This window comes from Garra rufa, chromosome 1, assembly GCF_049309525.1.
Source record: "Garra rufa chromosome 1, GarRuf1.0, whole genome shotgun sequence".
NCBI lineage: Eukaryota > Metazoa > Chordata > Actinopteri > Cypriniformes > Cyprinidae > Garra > Garra rufa.
In genome coordinates, this window is record NC_133361.1 from 96,228,333 (window position 1) to 96,242,191 (window position 13,859).

At 37.7% G+C, this 13,859-nt stretch overlaps 1 pseudogene; it reads left to right on the forward strand.

Annotated features, from left to right (window-relative positions):
* Positions 1-873: 873 nt before the first annotated feature.
* The window catches only part of LOC141340586 (uncharacterized), a 187,090-nt pseudogene continuing 174,104 nt past the window's right edge, over positions 874-13,859 (forward strand).

A 13,859-nucleotide genomic window follows, 5' to 3' on the forward strand; every position in this document is an offset into this window, starting at 1 on the left:
ATGCCGACATTATATAGATGTCTCCGAGATGTATGTGTATCAGGGTGTGGAATGGGACCCACCGTCTATCAGGGGAAACATATTGAAGCATAAAGAGGATGTAATATTGAGCCCTGTCACTCCATAATTGTGTTTGATGAGATGTCTACTTATTTATACAAAGCAAAGTGGTAGTGGTCAGATACACTCAATGCTAACAATGGCATTAAACCATGCCAAAAAAAAATAAAAATTCGAACTGTCTAAGAGAATGGTCTATAATTAACCAGTTCTCCTGAGTCAAGAATCTCCTTAAAGCATTAGTTCACTTCCAGAACAAATATTTACATATAATGTACTCTGCCCCTTGTCATCCAAGATATTTGTCTTTCTTTCTTCAGTTGTAAAGAAATTAAGGTTTTGAGGAAAACTTTTCAGGATTTCTTTCCATATAATGGATATGTATGGTGCCCCTGAGTTTGAACTTCCAAAATGCAGTTTAAATGCGGCTTAAAAGGGCTCTAAACAATCCCAGCCAAGGTAGAAGGGTCTTATCTAGCGAAACAATGAGTTCTTTTCTAAAAATTACAATTCATATACTTTTTAACCACAAAATGCTAATCTTGGTCTTGCTCTGCGTGAACACTGTGTATTCCTGTTTAGCAAACAATTAGTGTATGTTGAAAAACTTACATCTCATTTTTCTCCTCCACTTTCAAAATCGTCCTACATCACCGTTTTACCCTTTTTATTGTGGATTGAAAAGAAAGAAAGAAAGAAAGAAAGACTGTGAATATGATTGGTTTTGATGTTTACATGTATGAATGTGATGTTTTGCTTTGTGTCATTAAAAAATTGTTTTGATCTCTTTTTGCGTTAGACCTGATGCTTCTGAAAAAGGAGAGTGAAGAGCTGAATGAATCCAAAGACAACATTCAGTATGAGAAACATCTTGATTTCATAACTGAAGTGAACTTTGGTTCCTCACAGACTGAAAAGACTACACACAAAATAGTTCAAAAGACATGGTTTGGAAGTCTTTTTTTTATCTGCCAACAATGTGGAATTATTTACAATACAAAAGCAAGCTTTGAAATCCATATGAGGATACACACTGGAGAAAAGCCGTACGCCTGCCAACAAGGTGGAAATAGTTTCTCTAAAAAAGAAAACCTTAAAGCACACGAGAGAATTCACACTGGAGAGAAGCCTTTCACCTGCCAACAATGTGGAAAAAGTTTCGTTTCGAAAGCAGTCTTTCAAGGACACATGAGAATTCATGCTGGAGAAAAGTCTTACACCTGCGAACTGTGTGGAAATAGTTTCCTACGAAAAGGAGACCTTGAAAGCCACATAAAAATTCACACTGGAGAGAAGCCCTTCACATGCCCTCAATGTGGAAGGGGTTTAACATGCAAACAAACTCTTAATGCCCACATAAGAACTCACACAGGAGAGAAGCCTTACACCTGCCAACAATGTGGAAAAAGTTTCGTTAAAAAACCAGACTTTCAAAGGCACATGAGGATTCACACAGGGGAGAAGCCTTATACCTGCCCTGAGTGTGGAAAGAGTTTCACTCATCAAGGAAACCTTAAAGTGCACATAAGAATTCACACTGGAGAGAAACCTTATACCTGCCAACAGTGTGGAAATAGTTTCCTTCGAAAAGGAGACCTTGAAAGCCACATGAAAATTCACAATGGAGAGAAGCCCTTCACATGCCCTCAGTGTGGAAGGAGTTTTAAACGTAAACAAGATCTTAATGGCCACATAAGAACTCACACAGGAGAGAAGCCTTACACCTGCCAACAATGTGGAAAAAGTTTCTCTGTAAAAGTAAACCTTGAAGCCCACAAGAAAATCCACTCTGGTGACAAGCCTCACACCTGCCAAGAATGTGGAAAAAGTTTCTTAAAAAAACAGACTGTCGAAGGCACATGAGAATTCACACAGGGGAGAAGCCTTTTACCTGTCAACAGTGTGGAAAGAGTTTCACTCATCAAGGAAACCTTAAAGTACACAGGAGAATTCACACTGGAGAGAAGCCTTACACCTGCCAACAATGTGGAAAAAGTTTCTCTGTAAAAGTAAACCTTGAAGCCCACAAGAAAATCCACTCTGGTGACAAGCCTCACACCTGCCAAGAATGTGGAAAAAGTTTCGTAAAAAAACCAGACTGTCGAAGGCACATGAGAATTCACACAGGAGAGAAGCCTTTTACCTGCTTACAGTTACAGATGTAAAAAAGAATTAATTGTGCCATCATTGTGGAAAAACAGATATAGCAAACCTTGAAATTCACGTAAGAATTTACAGTGAAGAGAAGTATTTCACATCAGTGGCGAGCGGTGACTTTTTTTTTAAACTGGGTATGCTAAGTTAATAAATAAATCATGGATTCAATCATCATTCATTCAAGGGATTTGTTCACAAATGCTGATTCATGCAGTAAATCTTGAGTGAGCCATTGAATCATTCATTTAAAAATTTCATGCGATTTTGTTTGGTGTCTGTATTATCGCTAGAATTGTGATAGAACCACAATCTCCATTAAAAAAAAACTTCAGTTTATCCGGAATCATGCCGCTCTATTTTTCACAAAACTCTCAAACGAAACCACTTTTTATGTAGCCTGCTGAGTTTTGTTAATGATATTCAGCTGCATCTGAATGTTTTGCAAAAAGAGACAGAATAATTATGTTTGATATTATTCTTTAATCATATTTTAATTGAAACTGGGAATTGAAAAGAATCAGAACCCTAGAAACAAGGGTCTTTCTTTATTTAGCAGATGCTTTTATTAAACCTTCTTCCAGGTTGCATCTAATAATAATAATAATACGTTTTTTTTATAGTGCCTTTCTGCAAACTCAAGGTTGCTGTACAGTATCAGAACACATAAGTATTACAGCAAGGGAGAGAAAACAAAAACAAAACATATATATATATAGACAAGTACAGTTACAGATAAAAATTTAGGAACCAGGCAGGGTTGGGGCCATTCATGAATTGAATTGAGAATGAATGGTAAATTCCAATTCACTTCCTGGAATGGAATTGGAATTGGAATTGCATGCAGCTGACAGGAAATGGAATTGGAATTGAATTGGAATGTCAGGAAACAGAATTGAATTCAAATAAATTCCACTTGAGTTGCTAAATAAAATAATGTGACTTGATTTGCTTAATAGTTTATAGCACATTAAATATTGTAAATCACATAAACAAACGATCAAGAAGTCCAATGTGGTGATTATTGGGAGAGGATCCAGCAAATTGCCTCTGACAACATGTTGAAAATGTTAGGGCTTCTTCTGCAGCCGAAGGGGAGGCGGACGGCAAAATAAAATTTATTCTGCCAGTGGACGCCGAATAGGTGCCAAAAATCAGGGCGAATGGGCATGACATTAAAGGCAGTGGTGATGTCGACTTTGGCCAACCAAGCACCGCGACCTGCTTTTTTAATCAGGGAAATGGCTTGGTCGATGTCATGATAGTTGAGAGCGAATTTATCGAGCGGGATGAGGCTGTTAATGCTTGGAAACGGGGAATTATGCGGGGATGATAGATCGATAATTAGCTGTTTTTTACCTGAAAATTTTCTGGTAGCAATGCTTATGGGACTGACCCGAAAAACGCTGAAGGGAGGGACGGAGAAAGGACCAATCATGAAGTTTGCCTCTAATTCTTTTTTGATTCTTTTTTGTGGTCGACTGATTCGGGTTCGGCCAGAGCAGACTGGAGATTGGGGCAAATGAGGCTATTGGAAGGGAGACTTTCGACACCAGGATGAAAGCCGTGTGAGAGACCTGTTAGGATGTAATCTGTAAACTGGGAGTCAGGATGAAATGAAGGGGTGGGGGTGGTGAGGGTATCCATAAGGCATGGGACGTAGCTGGTAGATTTAGGCTGAGAAGGTTCGGGGCGGGCGGGGGTTGGGGGGGGGTGGATGGGTTGACAAAAGGGCAAGTGGCGGTGGAGTGAGAAAATGAGCGACAGACTGCGCACGTGATGTTTTGGCAGCCTAAAAACACCCTACTATGGAGTTCAGGATCCAGAGCTCCCCAGTAAGGGCACTGGTTCCATTGGGCGACCCGGATGGCGCATTTAGCTGAAAAAAGCTTGTGGTAGGTATAAAAGTGAGATCCCCCGTATGACAATGCGAGCTCAGCGATTATAGCGAGTTAGTTGCTGAGCTCGCGTCTTCTGTGGGGAAAGGCAGTGCAAATGACTTCTGCGTAGTGAGTGAAAGCAATGGTGAATTCAGCGAAAGACAAAATGCGTGACGGATTGTGGTTTGAATTTTTTAAGATGACTGAAAAAACTCCACAATCAATTTCGCGATCAGAAGAAGTGTGTGATATAGGAGAGAGGAGTGAAAAAAGATCTACATCCGCACCTGAAAGAATCTGGTTCCTGATGGCAATGGGTACGGGGGTGGTTTCAGGGCTAAGGCATTAGGGGGAATGGGCAGGGGTGTCGCAGAAGCAAGTGAGAAGGGAGAGCGGGTTTGGGCGGATGAAAAACAGGCTGCCGGTATTGCTTGTGGAAGCATGTTTGCGCTTGGAGCGACTCCTGGTAATAATGACAGAGAGGGGAGGAGGTGGACGGGGGCTTGCGTCGTGAGCAGCAGCAAGCATGCGCCGGACGCAAAACCTGTAAAGGACAAAGGAGGGAAGAGGGGAGGGATGGCGGGCGCTGGGGCATGCGCTGTTGGTGGAGTGATATTCGCGTTGGAGTGAGATAGCGGCACTGCCGTCCATGGGAAAGCAAGGGGAGTGAGGTGGGGTGCGGGCTGTGCGTGCGAATTTGCTTGATGAGAATGGCGGCGGTGTGAGAGGGCCTGCGGCCCCGTGGTGCAGCCATGGGCTCCGTTGGATGATCCTGCTGGGCGGTGGTGGCTTGCGTTGCGAAATCAACACGACTTGCATTAAATAAAATCTATAGACATTAAAACACTTGATGCATTTCAGAATCTTAATTTAAACATTTAACCTAGGCAAGGCAAGGCAAGGCAAGTTTATTTATGTAGCACATTTCATACACAATGGTAATTCAAAGTGCTGTACATAAAAAGGAATTTAAATCACAATGGCATAAAAATCATAAACATTTAAAATAATAAGATAACCTAGATAAATGTGCGCTGTTAGATGCATATCCAATCGTTTTTGCAGAGAGTGAAAGCGAAAGCGGGCTTTGCAGCTGACATGGAAGCTCAAACGCGGTGGAAACCTAAAATACACCATTTTTGTTGATAAAAGTAAGACATAAAAAGGCATCATTCATAACTTCAAAAGGTATACTATTATTATTTATGTGTGCACTCACAATATCAACAAAACATTATATTTGTGTAAAACGGTGCTGAGCCAGATAGACGCGCTCAGTGCTTTTAGCCAGTCTTTTCAACCAAATAAAAATAGTGTTTCAGTCCTTTAAATGAATTACTAACAAAAAAAGACATTTGTTAAATGCACACTGATGTTTGTTAGTTCGTTAAATGCACCAGTGTGTAAAGAAAGTGGCAATAATCCTTTCAGTTAAAATCTGAAGACTTATTTTATTCATGTGGTGTACTCCCCTCGTTAGAACCAACCCCCTCCGGGAAAATCATACAAGCCCCCTGGGTCGCGTGTTTTGGCACTGGCGATGCAGACAAGGACGATTCGGTATCGGTTCAGTAATAGACCATAACCGGTTATAACGGACTCAGTCCAGTGCCAAAACACGCGACCCAGGGGGCTTGTATGATTTTCCCGGAGGGGGTTGGTTCTAACGAGGCATCGTAAAAACGATTAATTTTGACACCCTAATGTTTAGTATGTTAAGCATGATCATTTCACATGCCAAATTTCAGGAAATGATGATAATTCGATGTAATAAAAGGTGAATGAAATACTTGAATGAAAATGACATGTGTGTTGAGACATATATTATGTGGTAATCATATATTGAATGTATAGTACATCCAGAAACATATCACCATTGTCATTCAATTATTAATTCATAATGTACAATTCTCATTTATATTTACTTGCATTTGATCAACTCTATTTCATACATGGTATTTGTAAAGCATCATAAATAAAGTTCAAACGTATGTCTCTAAATGCAATCACAAATAAATGCTCAGAAACAGCAATAAATGGAATTCAGTGGAATTTCCCTGAATTGAATTCCACTTCCTGTAATTCCAATTCAATTCCAACTCTGTTTCCTGTAATTGTTGTTGAATTCCAATTCCTTCTTTGAATTGGAATTGTTGAGTTCATTCCTGAATTGGCCCCAACCCTGGAACCAGGCATGAAACAGATGATGTAGTCAGATCAGAGAAGCAAGAGAGGAAAAGATGTGATTTAAGGTGAGTTTTGAAATCCTGTACTGGGGGCGGAGATACAAAACGCTTGTCCACCAAACAATGCTAACCTGTAACAGGATTAACAGCAGACAAGTCCCCCAAGGGGGGGACAGGTCCATAAAGTGCTTTGAAGGTGATAAGGAGAATCTTGTATTGGATACGAAAATGAATGGGTGGCCAATGACGTGTTTGTAGGATTGGAGTTTTGGATATATTGAATCTTATTTAATGTTGTGTTTGGTAGACCACAGAAAAGAGAATTACAGTAGGCAAGATGAGAAGTAATGAAGGCATGGACCAGTGTCTCAGCATCAGTGATATTTAAGAAGTGGAGTCAAAGAACACAGGATACCAGGTATACTGAAAGAACACATTTTTTTTTGTTGAAAGAACAATGATTAAGAACTTACAGTCTGGCTTGAAATTGTTACTAAAGGTAAAGGCATTCCCAATGTTTTGGCAGAGGGTGGATGTCTAAAGATAATCTCAGAGGAACTGTTGCCACATGCCAATGAAGCAGCTGACCTTTATGAAGCAGAACTAGGCTAGTCACTGACCAGACATTTAGTGTTTGGAAGTGATCCCTTTTCTTCAGGGAGACAAAGAGAACGTGTGGAACACCACTTTGCAGAACTGCACCCAGATATGGAAATATGCTACAACAATACTGTGAACGGTGACTTCTCATACTTTAAACTAGCTCTGCTGGATCTCATTGAAACAACAAAAAGATACACAACATGACCCATAAATAACAGAAAAGGTAGAGAAATTACATAAATTTGTTTAGAGTTTAGTCAACAGAAACTATCTTTCAGAACAGAAAATGCATCAGAAAGGCCTATGACTTCATAGACATTGGTGTACTCTTGTCTACATTTAAGACACTGGCTAGAAGTTTCATGCCATTGCAGCACACATACTTTGCATCCCACAATGCTCCGGCAACAGACTGCAAACATTGGCTCCTGGAAGGGTCCTGTGAAATAAGAGATTCAATAAAGTTAGTCTTACTCATTTCGTCTGGTTAAACGTTCCAGTTTTTCCCCACTCTTATACAATATAACAAATTCGAAAAAATAAAAAAAATGAAAACAGCTGCTTTATACCATAGAAGCAGCAACTGAACTATTATTTTTCCATGATTCTTATGGTAATCAATTTGGCAAGTATAAAACAACTGCTATAATATCTGAAGAATACACTTTTATGCAAAGCACTGATACTGGAACATGGAGGGTGAGTAGATGACAACTGACATTGCGGTTAATTTTCTTGTCAACTTCAGTCTCCATCATAAGTTGAGATGTGTGTTGAGTACCATTTCTGAAAATCAGTAGGGAAGAAAAAAAACCTGAATGTACCTAGGTCTCTTTCGTTTGCTATTTTGTTGAAATCTTAGAAATTCCTCCTCTGAAACAGCAAGTATTTTGCGAGCATTTTGCTTCCAGTATAATGAACCTGTAGGTAACATATGAATAAACATTCAAGTGTCAAATAAATAAAACCATAAAAAAAGTATTAATTACTATAACGTATGCTGCATTAATTTTTTGTAATGAAATACCTTTGGTTCCTTCAGACTCCACTATTTGATTACCCTGAGCATCTTAACGTGGCAAGTGGTCTGAGCAGTTGACGAGGCATGTGGGGAATCCCGGTTTAGGATGAGCTGACGCGATGCGACGTGCATCCGAGAGGACTGGACAAGGATCAGGACTGTCATTCTCCATTTCAGTGAGCTTAAAGTTAGAGCCGTTCAAATGAAGAATGACGTTGACAAATTCTACAAACGGAAGATCAAGAACGGGTATATCGCAACGGATGGTATCCTTGTCCAGCCCCAACAGAAACACAACGCTGATTGAAGCATCGGGCCAGCTCATCTGATGATATAGCTCGGCGAATTCAACCACATACCTCTCCAACTCCCGACCACCCTGTCGCAAACTCCTCAGCTTTTCATCAGCAGTCATTGTCATGGTGTCGTCTTCTGTCACGTGTTGCTGGGAAATGAAGAGCCAGAGAGAAGATGTTTCAATCAAACAATGTGTTTTAATAAAGACAAACCGGGAATCCAAAGAAACACAACCATACAAAACTTTAAGACGACACAAAGCAAACTGAGAAACACACGACTTATAAAGGGTGAGACTAATTACAAGACCAGGTGCAGACGATAATTAAATCAACACAGAAAGGCAAAGGAAGAAACCAAAGTTAACTGAATGACAGGGGGAGACAAAGGGAGAAACCAAAGCAGAACAGTCCAATAAACAAAACACAAGGAGACATGTGAGAGTGATAAGTTCATTTTATTTTAAGTACTTTGCTAACGATTTACCCATCTGTCGTAAATTATCTGAAAAATGGCATATCATAAAATAATCAAACAGAACAATTTTTATTATATTTTATATAAAATACATATTGTACATAACAGGTTTTATCCTTAATTTGATATCAGTTTGAAGTCTTAAATCTAAATAAGTTATTCCAAATTTGAAGTTGATATGAAAACAAATTTGAAGTTGATATGAAAACAAATTTGAACATGGTGCTTAGTGCATAAGTACATAGTGAATAAGTGCAGAGTGTATAGTGCGTAATTTGGGGCGCAGATCATGTTTGCCAAAGAAAACATCTTTACCCTTACCAGTCAGCACTTACATTGCAGTACACACTACAAAGTATTCAAAAGCTGTTGATGAATAAATAATGAATAAATCATTTACAACACTTTCTGCATCCCCTAATCTAAAGTGTAAACTACTCATCAGTTGTAAATGTTTTACAAACCTGCCGGTTACAGGTTGTGTGGGTGTCAGGTGGGTATACACACTGGGTGAAAGACCTTTGAATAATGAGTAAAACATTTACAACTGATGAATTGTTTACACTTAAGATTAGGGGATGCAGAAAGATTTGTAAATCTTTAAAATTAATTATTATTAAGTGACAAATAATATATTAACTAGTAACAGATTAACCACTTACTAAGGATCTTTTTGATTATTTCATGATGCAATTTTTTAAGATAAATTACGACAAATTTGTAAATTGTTAGCCTATTACTTAATAATCATTTGTGAACATATAATCATGTTTTGTAAATGATTAGTTCATCATTATCTAATCACTTGTAAATGATTTATAACTTAATCTACAAAACATATAAAAATACTAATGCTGCGTTCACACCAAATGCGAATATGCGTCTAAATTCGCGCCTGCCGCGTCTTTGTGTTCATTCGTGCGTCAAGAGCGAAATCGTCAGAGGCGAAAGTTTCAAACCCCGTTGGCGGCCATCTTTTTACAAGATTCTGTTGTTGATCGGTCATTTATCGAGAGAGTCACCGCTCTGTATTTGCTCTGGAGAGCAGAACAGCGGCGTAGGGATCATCGTCGCCGTATTTGGGTCCACCAGACCCTACGGAGGCGAACCCAGTTCAGCGAGTTTCATCACTTGCTCCAGGAGCTGCGCCTGGATGACGGCCGCTTTCAGCGGTACTTCCGCCTGTCCCGCGCCCAGTTCGATGACCTGCTGTCCCGCATCGGAGCGAGGGGATTTCAGGAGCTTCGGTGGAACTTCCCTCTATGCGTTGGAGCAGTATATGATGACAGAATTTTCATTTTAAAAGTGAACTACTCCTTTATGTCATTCCTCTTTTGATGTATAATAATTCTATAGGTCTGTGCCATTTTTTTTGTTAAGGTTATTACTGTAAAATCTTTTATTTATTTTTGTTTTGATGATAAATGGAGCCTGCCTCCAAAAGTATTTAACCTGTCCTGTGATTTCTTTATATTCCTCACACAACACTGTCCAGACACACTAAAGTATACACACTATTATAGTTATTATTGTTTTGTTATTATATTGTAGACACACTACACTATAATAATGTTTCATATAGTTAAGATTTAGATATGGAAAAGATAGCATTCAATACAAAATGAATATGTGTCATATATGTGATAAAACACTTGCTTTGTTGTGCATTAGAACCGCACTAGGCATTTAGTATTCATGTTTCATATTTGAATGAGTGACTCCAGGCGGGCCTGCCGCCACAGCATCAAGCAGGCTCCTGATTGGTTAACGCGGCGCGAATTGACGCAGAAGTTCAGATTTTTCAACTCGGGCGGCAGACGCGAATTCGCGTCAAATGCGTGATGCACAAAAAGCACAATTCGAACTAGATGCGCGAATGAGGCAAATTCACGTCTACCGCGCCGCGCTAAACGCCAATTCGCACCGCAAGAACTCCAGACGCGCGTAGACGCGTCTTTCCATTGACTTAACATTGAAATCACTCGCGCCAGACGCATATTCACGCTTGGTGTGAACGCAGCATAACATATCACTTATTAATCACTTATGAATGCATAGTGATGTTTTGTAAATGATTAGTTCATCATTAACTAATTACTTGTAAATAACTTGTAAATGAATTAGCAAAACATACACAAATTGTTAGCATATCACTTATTAAACATTTATGAATGTTTTGTAAATCATTATTTTATCTTTAACTAACCACTTATAAATGACTTACAACTGAACGTTATTATAAAGTGTTACCAAAAAAAAAACAGCCCAGGTTGCATTTTGGCAATAGTTATCCTTTAATGTTGAAATCTTATTTTTTATATTTCTTTTTCAAAAGTGATTTTGATGTAAATAATAACATTTTTAATTCGAAAAAGTTGATTAGAAAATTAATTTTCTAATATATATATATTTTTTACATAATTGCATATATTAGTAATTGCATATATTAGTAATTCAATCATTTGACAGATTTGGGTAAAACAGTTTGAATGTACTTTTATGAATGTACATATTACTGCTGCTAAAGAATTTGTTTTATGAAATAATGCAAAACCCACTTTTAGTCATATTTATTGATGTGTAATACATAACCAGTATATGGCAATAATCATCTGTATAGTTTATGTATATACAATTGATAGTTTATGTGAAGATCGTTTTAAAATGACCTAAATTAAAAGTTTTTATATATTTCAGAGCCTATTAAATGTTGAAAATATTGGCTTCCAATTATACGGTAATGTTGAAATGGACATATTTAATATGTAAAACTGAGAGAAAATTCATTTGATAGAGACACCAGTAGCAGTATTGATATCAAGACTTAATTAATAATAGGCTGCTTGGTAAAAAGATGACATTAAACACATATTTAAAATATACTTCATGTTATTTCTACCTTAATTTGGAGGTTCAGTGTGAAATTTTGACAATATAAATATATAAATATGCAATTAATCATGATTAATTACAGAAAAATTTGTGATTTTTTTTATTTTTATTGATTGAAAGACAGCACTAATGTTAACCTTTTATAGATGCTGGTGTTGGTGATATTAGTTAATTTTAGTGAATATGCATTTCAATGTAATTGTAAAGGCCTCCCTAGAAAGAGTTCAGGACGGCCCCCACCCCCTTGGCCCCCTTCAAATTTTCAGTTCGATAATCCGGCTCTCAAATGAATCTAATTGAATAGCCCTGTTATGGGTATTCAGACGTCCTGATTATAGATGTCAGGTCGCTTTATGCTACACTGAGACTAAAATATGCAACTTTTCATTTGCAGAATGAGAGAATTTGATGAGAGCCAGGCACTTACAGTGCAGAAAGTGGATGAGGGCTGTAAAATGTTTGATGTTACAGAATCTGTGTGTTTTCATATAAAGAACTTTGTATGTGTATAGGGTGAGCCCTGGATGGCAGAGGTTGGTGGGCAATGTAATTATATGATATTTGCTGTGGGGGCACGGGCTTCGATAATCTCACTCCTTTTTGACCATACCTCTGTTTGCATCCCTGTATATATAAACATTCTTTATATAGGTTTTTATGTAAATTTACAATAACTGTTATAATGTATTCTACATTAGTTAATGCTATGTAATTAATTACTGAATCACTATAAGATCATCAAGAAACCAGATTTAGTCAGTTTTACACTTTTTGTGTAAGAAGAGTCTCAAAGTGCTTCGAAAAACAAAGTTTCCTTAAATTTATGATCATAAACACTGAAGTTGTTGGTCAGTTACTGTATGCTTTAAAAGAATAATGGTACATTTAATAGAATATGGTACATGGCGCCACCATTTGTAGAATTTAGTGGCACTGGTGCCATTGCTCTCAAATGTTAGTCTGGAGCCCTGGACAACAATTGCCAATTAGCCAACTGCACACAAACACGCTTTCAATGGTTTTGTAATTATATATATATATATATATATATATATATATATATATATATATATATATATTTATTACTATTAAATAATCAGTAACAAAACAATAAATGATTAAATTACAAAAAAATGGAGGAATAGAGGGAATGTGTGAAATACACTTATAAATAACTGAATAACAATAAGAGAAATTGTAAATAATATTGACATTCGATTTAAAAAAAATAAGTAATTAAACTACATAAAGAACAATTATTTAAATATGCATATTTGTGTTTGTGTGCAAAACAATTAAAGACACGTAAATAACAAAATGGAACTGTAAACAATAACAATCATTTAAAAAAAAACTATTTCACACAACTGGGAATTTACAGTTCATCAACATAATTTATTTTTTTAATTTTCCTGTGGTTGTGAACAACTTCCAGCTGAAGTGGAAGCTGGCACAGGAGCTCTTCTGGACTTCCTTCAAGGAGCTTGGGGCATGCGGTGTTCTTGCTGAAGTCCTCAGCAAGTAAGGACACCACACCATTGGCTTCAGACAAGCCGATGACTATGATGTCCTCCACCTCTGGTCCTTGCTCCATAACCTTAGAAATTGCAAAAAAAAAAAAAAAAAAAAGTAAAAAATTAATAAATAAAAATAAATGTAATGCTTTTTCTTTTTGTTGTTGTAATAGTTATGTTTACACATTAATCCATGAAGGGCTGTGCTATATTGTGAATACTGTCATGGCTGATGGTTGGTGCTAGGCACAATGCAGCCTTGGGCGTGTTAGTGATTTTATGAAATAATTACCACATGATAATTTAGGAGAAACTGTTTTTATATGCAGCAAAAATGACAATCAAACACAATGGAACAATCCTGCCAAAGTCTTTAGGATTTCTTGAAACTGTCCTGGGGTGCGTTTCCCGTACAACGACGTAATTCGCTGATTAACTTACATGGTACGATGCATTGTTGTGGAAACGAACTAGCTAGTCACGACTGTTTCCTGAACAAGGTCGCATCTCCATCATTTGAACCACATTAGTTCAACAACGTAGGGCGGTTGTTAATGACGTCACGAGTAATAACTTCTCCTATTTATCTGGGGTGCGTTTCCCAAAAGCATCGTTAGCCAACTATGGTCGCAAGTTCCGTCGTTACCAACATAGTTCAACGACTGGGTGTTTCCCAACACCATAGTTCAAACAAACATTCGCAAACAGCGTCACAAACTTACATGGTTGGAACTACAGCTCTCGACCTGTGGTTAGAAGCATTGTTGCTTCTTAG